Source organism: Podarcis cretensis, assembly GCF_951804945.1.
Source record: "Podarcis cretensis genome assembly, chromosome: 3".
NCBI lineage: Eukaryota > Metazoa > Chordata > Lepidosauria > Squamata > Lacertidae > Podarcis > Podarcis cretensis.
The window spans coordinates 60,728,344-60,740,510 of NC_137172.1; the positions used below are offsets into that span (position 1 = coordinate 60,728,344).

Below are 12,167 nucleotides of genomic sequence, written 5' to 3' on the forward strand. Positions count from 1 at the left end.
GCATTGTTAGAGAGGTACCATAGGTCAGTCTTTTCCAACCTAGTGGCCTCCAGAAGTTTTGGACTAGAACTCCCATCTATAAATACCATTCCCTGTTCTGGTAGCTTTCTACTTGGATTACTGCAGTCGGGTTGCCTTTCAAGGCCATTTGGAAGGTTCAGTCAGTGCAGTATGCGGCACTGCCACAGTCCCCTTTCTATCCATCACACCAGTCTTAAAAGTGCTTCATTGGTTACCTTAATTCTACCTTAGATCAATCACCTGAGAAATTCATTGGCCTGGAAGCAAAGGAAGGTCTTGATGTGGTGCCCAAAACATGGCGATGTCAACACTAGGCAGACTTCCCTAGGGAGAGCATTCCACAATTGAGGGAGCACTACAAAGGTTTTCTCTTGTGGCCACACTCTGCATCTCTACCACAAGGGTCACTTGGAGGTGGGCCTTCAAAAATATGAGAGGGTTCGTACTGGGAGACATATTAGGGTTCCAAGCTTTATAAAGTTTTACAGGTCTAAACCAGCATTTTGAATTCATTTGGTGATGAGTTCCAGAGCTGTGGGGCCACCACAGAACAGGTCTTTTGCAGATACTTGTACTTGAAGTTTAGTTATGGGTAAATGGCTTTCTTCATACTATGTCAGAGAAGAACACTTTAAACACCAGAGCTGTAAATTTTCTCTGTGTACATCCATTGGGTTGACCACAAATGAAACTTGGCTCCCTGAGAATCTTAGCTTTCAGTTTCTTAAAATAAATATGAGTTTCTAGCTCTCATGATATGGAAAAAAATCCCAGAAGGAAGGTCTGGTGAAATTTGAAATTAGTTTAGCAGAGCAACTCTTTTACAAGTGCTTAGGAGTAGAGTATGCCTGCTTTGGCTCTCTGCATGACCCTCTTTCCCTTCATTTCTCAAGTATTTTTTAAATCATTGTGGAAAACTTGCTGGGAAATAAATTAATTAGGTAAGACATTAACATGAATGTAAAAGTGTGCATTTTGCTCTGCTTGCTGATATTCTGCTTCTTCTCACAAGATCTGAGTTTCTTTCTTCAGCAGAAACCCTTTTTTTATTTTGGCACAGAGGACACACAGCCCTTTATATGCTGAGTTGTAACATTACTGCTGCCATTTTATTGCTCAGTTGCCCTTTCAGGTTATGAACTAAACAAAACAGGAAAAGGTCTAATTAAAACTATTACAGTTTACATTGTCCTCCCAACTTGGGGGGGGGGGGGGAGAGAAAAAACTCTAGCTCAAAAAGCCAGTTAAGGTTATTCAAGTGCATCAGCCCTCATCAAAACAATTAAGAGACAGGAAATCAATAGTTAAGTCCTAAGCCTGCTTACCTCCATGATAATGTCTTTACTAAATTACTTCAGCCACATTCATTATATAGGCCTGCAAGTGTGTTTCATTTCCTCAGTGGTCCATAGGAGCAAGGTTAAGTTTTTTCATTGGTTTTGATGATCCTTGTGTGGCCGTTGTGATAATACTGGACATTTGGGGGGCTGAGTCACAGCACATTTAAAACCTATAGGAGTCTTCCCATTAACTTTGATTGTTTTTATGGCCAGTTCATGAACATATGAACAGAAATGCCAAGGAAGGTGAAGGGTATTTTCACACAGCCAAAATAGACTGGATTAAGTCAACATGAAGTCATATTTTATCCCATGAGTGTATTTGCTATGCCATAGCAAATATGACAAGTTAGCAATCAAACAGGAGACGGGTGTGCTATTGCCTCATATTTCCAAGGCCTGCCATCATTAGCCATACAGTTGGCAGCAGACTTAAGGCAGGGAAAAAAGGGGAGCGCTTCATTACACAGTAGAGTGGTTCTCACTTCTAGACTCCTCTACACAATCATACACAACAGTGTGGAGAGATGTCAGTGTGAACCGAACTGGCAAACCATGTGTGTGATTGCAGCTGCACTTTTCTCAACAACTTCAACCATGGAAATGGCTGCTGCGCTAGGACCACACACTGCACAATTGTTTAGAGAAATTTAGCAGTGTCAATGAATACAGAATCCGTTGCCTTAGAATACTGGGGAAACTGCCACCATCAGTTTTGAAGTACTAGATAATAAATACTCACAGGATAGTTAGGTCTACAGGAGAGATTCAGTTCATTTCAATGTGAATCTGCATTTCCTGAAACAATGCACAAACTCAAAGGCAACTGTCCTTGAAATTTCACATTTCTCTAAATATTGCAGTATGGTTCTGCAGCCAAACAAATGAGTAAAAAATGTGAGTATTAGGGGAAAGTGTGCACTAAATGCATATGTTTGGGAAAATAGCATAGAAGAAAATATGTTATATTAGGGAAATTTGCATACCAAAATGTGTATATTAGGAAAAATTCACACTAAAATGCTTGGGGAAATCCTTTACTTTCCCCCCTTGAAAACTGATGCAGAAATGTGAAGTGAATTTACAATTAGAGAAGTGAGAAACTGAAAGAAACTGAAATTGGCAGATTCCCCCATCCCTACTGGTGGCCTACAAGACCTATCACTATCAGGGCATGTTCAAAGGCACTAAACCTCTAGCTGCTTTCATGTGAAGGTTGATTTCCACAGTGATGACTGCTTGGGAACTTGCCAGGCTAGATGAACCATTTTTCTGTCTGTTTCAATTTTCATCCAAACCAGAATTTGTCAATGTTATTTCACTTACATTTTCACCTCTACTTGCTGTAGGTTGTGGAACAAAATCTGCTCTGAACAAGACTTGAACTACTTCCACTATAATGTTAGTAGATACGTGTGTATACTCAGAGAAGTATTTCAATTTGTAATGTGGATGTGTGCAGTACCTTAGTTATCCCCATTTTCACATTCAGTTTTCCAGCTGGAAGATGGGTAGATAAATATGTAAATAGTTGTTTAGGACCCACGCATTGCATAGTTGCGAATGTACTTATTTTAAGAAAATACAGTAATTATGGACTTGGACCAATCTGGGACAAGGTTTTGGTGCATGGAAACAGAGCGACAGAAGTGTAGGAATGTGAGGGAAATGAATTTACATAATTCCACAACCTCCATCAATTCAGGGACATTTTACCCTAAATATTCCCACTCAGTATTTGTCCAAAACAATCAGGCACAGTTTCAATGCCACTTACCATTTTTATTATTTTAACTCTTAGCCAAAATTGGGATGATAACTGCCACCACTTTAGAGTCATCTAAGAATGTGCAGCACAAACTTGTGGGTTAAGAGCAGTGGGGGTGCTGGACAAATCAATGTGCATATTATAATCTAGGGGTCTGAATATTTAACTTTTTAGATCTGGTAGGTTGAGAGAAAACAATAAAACTTTTAGAAAATTAATTATCAGTTTATTTTTTAGTTTATTTTTTAAATTTGTTTCCTTATTTTGATTTTGATTTAATCAAAAGAACAAGCCCCCATCATGCTTCACTTTGTGAGTTTATCATACATTTGGCTCACCTCTTTCATGGAGGATAAGGCCATTCATGACTATTACTTATGATAGCTCGCTAATTCTTTCATTATCGGAGAGAGTCGACCTCTGAATATCAGTGGCTGAGGAACCTGGGCACTCATATCCTGCTTGCAAGCTTCCCTTAGGTATCCTGGTGGCCATTGCAGGAACCCAATTCTGCACTAGATGGTCCTTTAGTCTGATCCAGAAGCCCTCTTCTATTTATATTCTCCTGCCTTGGCTGCTTAACATCAAATGTTGACCTGCTAGGAGACAAAATTTGTTGTAATACATTGATTCTCTCTTACGTTTTTGTTGAGTTAGAATTCCAACACTGACTACTTGTTTTAAGGGGGCGGGGCATCTTCTGCATTTTTCCTGATTATGTACAGTAGTTCCTGTGGGTATATATTCAGAATCACCCAAGATTTGCTGCCTCCTTGACACTACTACTATTGACACTCCTATTGTCCATGCTCAGATGAACTTCTACATTGCTGCTTTTTGCAAATCAGTGTTATCATCCTTGGTGACTCCATAAACTTGTTCAAAGCTTACCCTACTTTGTTACTCTATTAATAGCTCAGAGTACTTTCACTGGCATCAACTTTTTGATGTTTATTCCCTAATCAGTAGTTTGACTTCCTGAAGCACCATCCTTTGACCCTTAGAGCCAAAGCCTATCTGTTTTTGCCATCTGTTCACTTTTGAGCTGCATTTCATCTCGCTTGGATCTTTTCCTTCTACATGAGGGGATGACAAGCACAACACCTGGACCCCTAAATCTTTCACTGTTGTAGATAAATCTTAGTAATCATCTTCAACCTGACATTCAACAAGAATCAACAAAAAATGGAAAAGGCATTTTTTTCATTTTGTTTTTCCAGTGACATGATCACAAGAAAATACCCCCCACCAACTTCATATTTGCCAAGACGAAAGCCATTGACAATGAGCAATAAAGAACTCTGAGGGGAGAAATATATATCTGGTTTTCTTGTTATATGTTTTCTTGTTCTTGTTACATGATTAAATAATATTATTTTTCATTGAATATGTAATGGTTTTTAATATTCTTTATATATGAAATTATTCAACTGCTTTTATATATGCAATTTTTTTTATATAATAATAAATATTTCTATGAATGTTTAACTGAACATTGCAGTTTATAAGGTAAGCTACTATACTAGAGGAAGCCCTTAAAAATGAGCAGTTTGGCAGCAAGGAGATGTGTTTGTATACCATAATGGGCACACTGGAACATCTACCTGTGAATAAAATTTTAATGAGGTAAGTTATCCAATGTGCCAGATGTCGTTGACCACAAATGAGTATTTTCTGTCTCATACTAAAATGGATGTTTTCTCTCAAGGCAATACAAGGAGTCTCAAGTCACAATTTTAATACCAGTACTTATTCTCTTTGGAATGCAGACACTCAGTTTTTTATACCTTTCTGAAAAAGCAAATGGAGATAGTTTATTGCAAGGTTTAGTATGAGTAAAACACACACACACACACACACACACACACACACACACACTTAAAAAAGCTTCATTGTTTTAAAATAGTGGCAATTTAATATTTTACACTGCTTCCAGCTTTTTAAGCTTACTTTAAACTTTTAAACTGTTCAAATATCGACTCTTGCATAAGTAATTATGTATCAGGCCTTGCTGTGAAATCATTAGTGTTCCTTTAATCTATATATGACACATTTGTGATTCCCAAGGTCTACCAGGGCAATCGGAACACCTGCTATCTATTTATCATTACCTCTCATAACAAATCCAGTTTGGGAGCCAAAGTGGGCCACCCAAAAATAAGAGAGCAAGTAGTTTCCACCTACGTATTGAGGGGGTGGGGGTTCAAAGGTATGCAGAAGTTGAAAATTAAAATAATTTTTCTTCCCCCAAACTCCCAAAGCAGTCTGACCAAAAACGTAAGAGCCCTGCTGAAACAGACCAAAGGCCTATCAAGTCCAGCAACTGCTAGGAAATGCTTTTAGGGTACAGTCTTATGGTCAATGGAAGATTGTCCCAGAGCCATAAGATTTTGCAGAACTCCGTCCTCATTGGTGGAGGAGATCTACCCTTGGAGGCTGCATGGAAAGAACTGCTGCCATTGTTCCTTCACAGTGGCTGCTTCCCAGGGGAGGCAGGGTGGGGTGGTGATATTGCAGAGGCAGATCAGGAATGGCTTTAGATCCAGTGAACCCAACTCTCCTGTTCCCCTGAATCAGGGTAGAAAGTACATTGGCACAGGGGCTTGCCTACTTATTTCCCTTCCTGTTAGGACCAATGCAAAGGAATTATGGGGGGTGAGGAGACACTGATGGAAGGAAAATACACCCCCCTACAACACATTCTGTCATACAAGTATAAGTTTAGCAAAGCTTTGGATTTGAGATTTCAACTGCCTTCAAGTTGTCCCCCCCCCCCATCTAGTAATGGTCTGTTGCTGAGACCGTGGCAAATGGGCATTTTATGGCATGCTAGCCCACAAATATTTTGTCTGGAGTATGTACATGGAGGCTGATCAGTGATAATCCTGTGCAAAATATTCCCTTTCCATTGCAAATCTGCCTGCCAAAGCTTCAGCAGAAACCTCTTGCATGAAACCAGCCTTTTAGCACTATACTACAAGAAACTTATAATATGGTGTGTTATTCAATTTGATTTAAAGCCTTCTACCTTAAACCCTTGCAACAAATACACAGCTCTCCTAATTCTTCTTCTTGTTTTTTATTATTATTAAAAACACTTTAAACAATTTCAGCCATGAAAACATTAGATTGGAGAAGTTGGTTGAGAGTCTAACCTTTATTTCCGTAAGTTCCAAGCATTCTGGAGATGATCCCTGGGTAAATGCCATTCTGATTCTATTAAGGTTAAATTTCAAACAGACAGCAAAGGGCAAGACGAGAGCGGAAAGTAATTACAGAGAACAGTGCACATCTGCCTCCCAATGCCTGTTCAAAGTCACCAGCACCAGCACCAAATGGGTTGAAGCTGTGCTCAAGTCCATGAGTGTCGGGTCCTGTTAAACAACAATATAAGCCAGCTTTGAAAATGAAGAGCTGGGAGCACGGGAACATTAGAGTTCACATGTTAAAGAAGGAGTATTATTCTCTTCTTTGAAAAATAGATATTGTTAATTATATTATGGGTGCCTATATATTTTCAGAATCCAGACATGTATCATTTCGAATTGCTAGAAAGGTAACGAATGAAGATCATTTTCATGCTTTGGAGAAACTCAAAATTGCAAGAGAGGAAATTAGTAGTAGAAGAAGTAGTAGTAGTAGTAGCAGCAGCAGTAGTACTATTAGTATTATCCATACAATGTCATGACAATGTCATGTGTTTGACAGGTGGTTTCCCTGCCCAGCTATCAAAGTTGGTCCATGGAGTGCGGTTAGATAAAGAGCTGGTCCCCAGAGCCAAAAATTTACCACACACTTGCTTTACAGGAATATAATTTGTAAATGTTACTGTTATGAAAATTATAAAGTCTAAGATATAAAATAAATGTTCATAAATGTACCAGGCAAACAAATACATAAATATATAAACCACAGGTCTGAAACAGTACAGGAAAATAATCCTGAAGCCATTTTGACTCCCAAATTGACCTCAAAGATTTCTCTGCAAGGAGGAAGGAAATGGGAAAACCTCCCCATTGCCTCTTTGCTCACAAATCCTGTCTTAAGGGCGTATCTGTGTATGAATAGGGTGAGCCTGTGGATTCAGGAACTGAGTATTTACCATGACAAACAAATAGCCAGACTGCTCAGGTAATGAAGTCAGTGACCATATCAGGTACCCTGGCAAACAGGATTTCTGCTGTAGACCGCCTCCTTCTGTGATGTATGTATGATGTTTGGGGGGGGGGGTTTCCCCAGAATACACAACTGGGGGAGAAATGTTGTTGTCCAACAACATCTTAAGGACCCCAGGTTCTCCATCCCTGTAGATGGACAGCAGCCTCCCAGGACGCGAGTTGTCAACTTTGTTTCTTCACCACGCAACATTTTGCAATCTATATTCTCACTTTGTTCTTCTCCCTTAATCTCCTCAGGCTCACAATTATACCATGCAGGGTGCTTAAAAACAAAACAAAAAACCCAACACGTACATTTTATTGTTCAGACAGAACAGGTGCCTGACTATTACTGCCCTGTGTCTGTCACCTCCTGTTTAACCAGCAGGGGAAACAGTAAAACAGTAAAGGGCTGCGCTCTACAAAAAACAAGAAAGAACCTAATGGAACAAGGGGGAAAAAGAGGTCTATTTGGAAATACCTGGTTAGCATAAAGGCACAATCAGAATGAACCCTGGCAATAAAATGCCACGAAAACGCTTCCCAATAAATCTTAATGAGAGATTTCCCAGGTGGTTTGCAGTCAGATTGCTGATTGTTACTTAATTAGTACAGGTGCTGTCTGCGTAGGGAAGCTGTAGAGGACAAACGGCTGCCAAGCAGACAACAAACTCAAAGGCAGGCAGCTCCAAATTGGAAACAAAATACGCTTGGCTGCGTGATAGGCTGCTGGAGAGAACCTAGCTGGTGGTGAAAAGAAGCAGTTGGAAATTTTGATATAAAAAGAAAAGCTTAAACCATTTTAGAAGCACTTTTTACCAGCTCTGATTGGTGTGAGAGCTATGACCGGGAACTTGGCCACAGTAGTTCAGGCAATGGTGTGGCTTCTCTTACTATTTGTATATCATTTCCTTAACAGTTTGTGATCAGATTACTTGAGAAATAGCCTTACCCCATCTATGCCCACTCAATCACTTTGATTTAAGGAGCAGGCACTGCTACAGATGCTGCATAATACTCGTTCTACATTTGTAAGGAATTGATATTTATTATGGCAGCATCCACACTTTCGAACTTCCTGCCTATTGACATCAGGCAAGCATCTTCACTGTACTCTTTTAACCTCTTGCTTAAAACATTTTTGTTTAGGCAAGCCTATCCTAACATGTAGAATGCTGGCATGTGTTTCAATCTGGTCTTTAGCTTATTGTTGATTTTTCGAATGTTTAAAACTGTTAAAACTGATCATTTTTAAAATTCTTTTTGTTTTTTAAAGTCCTTTTTGAGGTTTTATTCTAAGTGGTTTATAAAACTTGTAACATTAATTCATTAGTTAATCATCTTTTCACAGATGCTATCAACAGCATAGTTTGTCAATCGAGGCATAATTCTCCTTACACCCAACACCATTGGCTCACTAGGTTCTCTAACCCAGCTGAGCTGTGCTTTATTTATGGCAGAAAAGAGAGGTGGTCCGTGAGATACACAAGCCCTCATTTCTGCAACCCTCCAGTTTTAACCAAATTACGTCTCACCTATGACCTTCCATAAATAGCATCTAAGGAGGCAATCAGATTAATCTGGCAGCAGTCAGATTGCTGGCTGGAGTTCCCTTTAGAACCCACATAACCTGTTTTTTTTAAAAAAACAGCACCGGATGCCAGTTCAAAATGCTCACATAAGTGTTTGAAGCCCTTGATGACTCAGGTCCCAAATATATGAAATAAAACATCCTTCGCTACAGGCCCTTTTGAACACTAAGATCAACAGAGGTTGGGAGGGGGCTCTTGGTAGTTCCGCCATCCTTAAAAGCTCACGGCAGTGGTATCCCAGGACATGACATTCTTTGTGATAGTCTCGTAAGTTGTGGAGCTTGGTCCCCACAGAGGTGCATCTGACACCTTCATATACAGCAGAGACTGATTAAGATGCTCCACTTTGCCCTGGCCTTTGATACTCAAGGTGTGTATTTTAGGACTCGCCCTACCACTGGCTATGCTGGCTCTCATAATTTTTAATCACGCAGCCTTCAAATCATTTTCAACAATAACATCATATGACTTTCCCCCTTTTGGACACCAAGTGGGGGGACGGACCCTCAGAAGTCAAATATATACATCCCCTCCACATATGTTACCTAGCTCCTAAACAACTCCCTTGTTAGAGCTGTCTGTTGTATAGGTTTGAAACCCTTCCAGTGCTACACAAGGTTTATTCTGAACCACATGCTTCATTAGCATTGGCCACACACTTTCCATTGTTTTTATGCGAGGTACAAGAGGTAATTACCTCTTTTTGCAGGAAATGCAGCCATGGGCATTGCCATAAATATTCAGACCTCTTAAGGCCATGGGCATTGGCATGCATAGGGAGTGTTCCCAAAAGACAGCTATTTCTCAAATCAGAGTTTCTTGCTATCGCAATGGATTTAAGAGTGAGCTGATGAAGCGTTTTGCAACATTTATCTTCTTGTCTATTCAAAAAGGCACAAAAGCAAACTTTAAATTTAAATACACATTTTTGCCCACTAAAAGAAATAAGTATATGCTACCCTCCTTCAAGCTCCCACTGTAAGTATTGGTTTGGGGGTTCCCTGCCCCTGCCCAGCAACTTTAAAAAAAGATTTTTAAAGATTTAGCAATGTTCTTTCAATAACAAAATACTTCTTATATTTTTTTTTAGTCTTATCTTTCCACTCTGAACGCAGATCATGTATTAACACTAGCAACATACACACTGCAATAAAATAAGTAAAACAAGCACAGAACCAACAAAACAGAGACATTTAATAAATCAACACTTTAGAGGGATTAGCAAAGGCTACCTGAAACAGAAAGATCTTCAGCCTATGGAGGGAGAAGGCTGCTCCTGTCCTGCTTGAGGACTTCCTAGTTGGCCACTGTGAGAACAGGATGATGGACTAGATAGGTCTTTGGTCTGATCCAGCAGGGCTCTTCTTGTGTCCTTAAGAATGAGAGAAAGGGGATAAATAGATCTCCCAAAGAACTCTATATTCTAGACGCCACCATCAAAAAGGCCCTTTCTTGTTTTTCTACCAGCTAAGCTTCAGAAGTGGATGGGACATGCAAGAAAGCCTCTCCTCAGTGGTTGGGATGGATAATGTGCAAGGAAATCTTCTTTTAAATTGCCTGGTTCCTAGGCATGTAGGGCTTTAAAGACGATTCATCGGTGATTTTTTTTTTGGCCCAGGGTCTTCTTCAGAAATGAATGCCAAAAAAGAGAGAGCATAATTCTACTAATTCCCCCAAGCCACCCCACAAGCTTTCGGAATGCTTGTTTTAATTATTCATGTTAAGAATGCAATAGTGCAGGAGAATTAGAAGTACAGGACCCAGAAGGCCGTTTGTTACACAAAGCAGTAGCAGCTGTGATGAGATAGAAGTACAATGGAGGCTCATATCACTGCTTAGTTGCTTGATCACAATGTTAGCTGCCAGGGCATGGAGTTTAAATTGAGAGCCAAAAGGTTGATTGTGATGTTGATGCCTGTAGGATGGACTCTACAGAGAGATGTGCCGGGGTGATGATGTCTCTCATTACTGATGACTTTCAAGTGAGGCAGAACTATCATCTTCCTGCAGAAGTGACCTGCTAATTATATTAGTAACAGAAATTAAAGAGGACTTTTTAACACGAACAGCAATAACTGGCAAAGCTGCAGCGACAAGAACAGAATGGATCTGACTTCTGCTGCCCTGCTGTAATGAAGACCTGTGCTGACTTTAGGCTATGCACATAACTAACACTATAACAGCTTTCTGTGACTTTTGTAGTTTGGGTCTGATTCCTCTACATGTTGCAGATTTTGGTAAATCTTTGCTTGCACATCCTTCCTTTTCTTTGTAAATAATAATAATAATAATAATAATAATAATAATAATAATTTATTTATACCCCACCCATCTGGCTGGGTATCAAAAGCATGATAAAACATTAAACATTAGATGAGCTGTCAAGATACGAATCTATACATACATGTATACACTCCACACCACATCTGATTTTCTAAACAGGGAAGGTATGAATTCTTCCATCCAACCACATGCGGAACCTTTGCAGACAGGAGGCATTATGAATCTGCTCTGAATTTCATGAAGTCCACATGGAGGGGACAGACTGAAATTCACATGTTTGAAATACATATTTCACAATGTAATCTAATGTGTCTCATCAGAAATGCACAAGCCAATATAAGCAACTCCACTACAAAATCCCAATACACATACACAAAACTTTTCGGCATTTTGTACCAAAACAACATTTCAACCACAGATACTCCTAGTAGCTTTGAATTTCATTAACCATTGTCAGGGACTGAGCAGAGGAGGAATGGTGGAGACCGCCTCCCCAGCCTGACCCTTCCAAAGAAGAAGAATTACAACAGGGGTTGGAGGGAGGTCACAGCTCAGAGGCAGATGAGGGGGAAAGCTGGGGAAATAATGGGAGACGAAGAGGAGGAGGAGGAGGAGGAAGCACAAGGGGAGCAACAGCTGACAGACTCAGTGTCTTTAGAGAGCATCTCCCACAACACGGTGGGCCTTGAAAGTAGAAGAGCAAAAAGCTCAAAGGCAGAGGGCACGTTCCAGCACCCGTAGTGATCACTCATGAGGAAGTTGGAGGGGATGGAGATTCACTTGGAGCAACATCATTATTCCGAGAGGCCACATTCCCAAGGCTCTCTCTGTGAATATTGAATAAAAGCAGATGGTAAGGCTTTCCCCTTGTCCAGTCCTGGCAACCTGCCGCGGGGGTTGCTTCCTCTGCTGCCTGACAGCCATGTGAGCACACAAGAAGCAGTTACTTTGAGTGACATCCAGCTAAGTCACACTCAGAGCAGACCAAATGAAACAAACAGACTTA

At 40.1% G+C, this 12,167-nt stretch overlaps 1 long non-coding RNA gene across 2 annotated transcripts; it reads right to left on the reverse strand.

Moving 5' to 3' along the window:
* Positions 1-3,428: 3,428 nt before the first annotated feature.
* LOC307213300 lies at positions 3,429-10,236 on the reverse strand. Of its 2 annotated transcripts, none has more exons than XR_013837469.1 (4): positions 10,111-10,236; positions 6,285-6,503; positions 4,734-4,920; positions 3,429-3,725 (listed from the first exon to the last, which is right to left on the reverse strand). It is a non-coding gene; the product is annotated as an uncharacterized lncRNA (long non-coding RNA). The 2 variants fall into 2 exon arrangements; XR_013837470.1 differs by having other exon boundaries at positions 3,429-3,728.
* Positions 10,237-12,167: the final 1,931 nt, after the last annotated feature.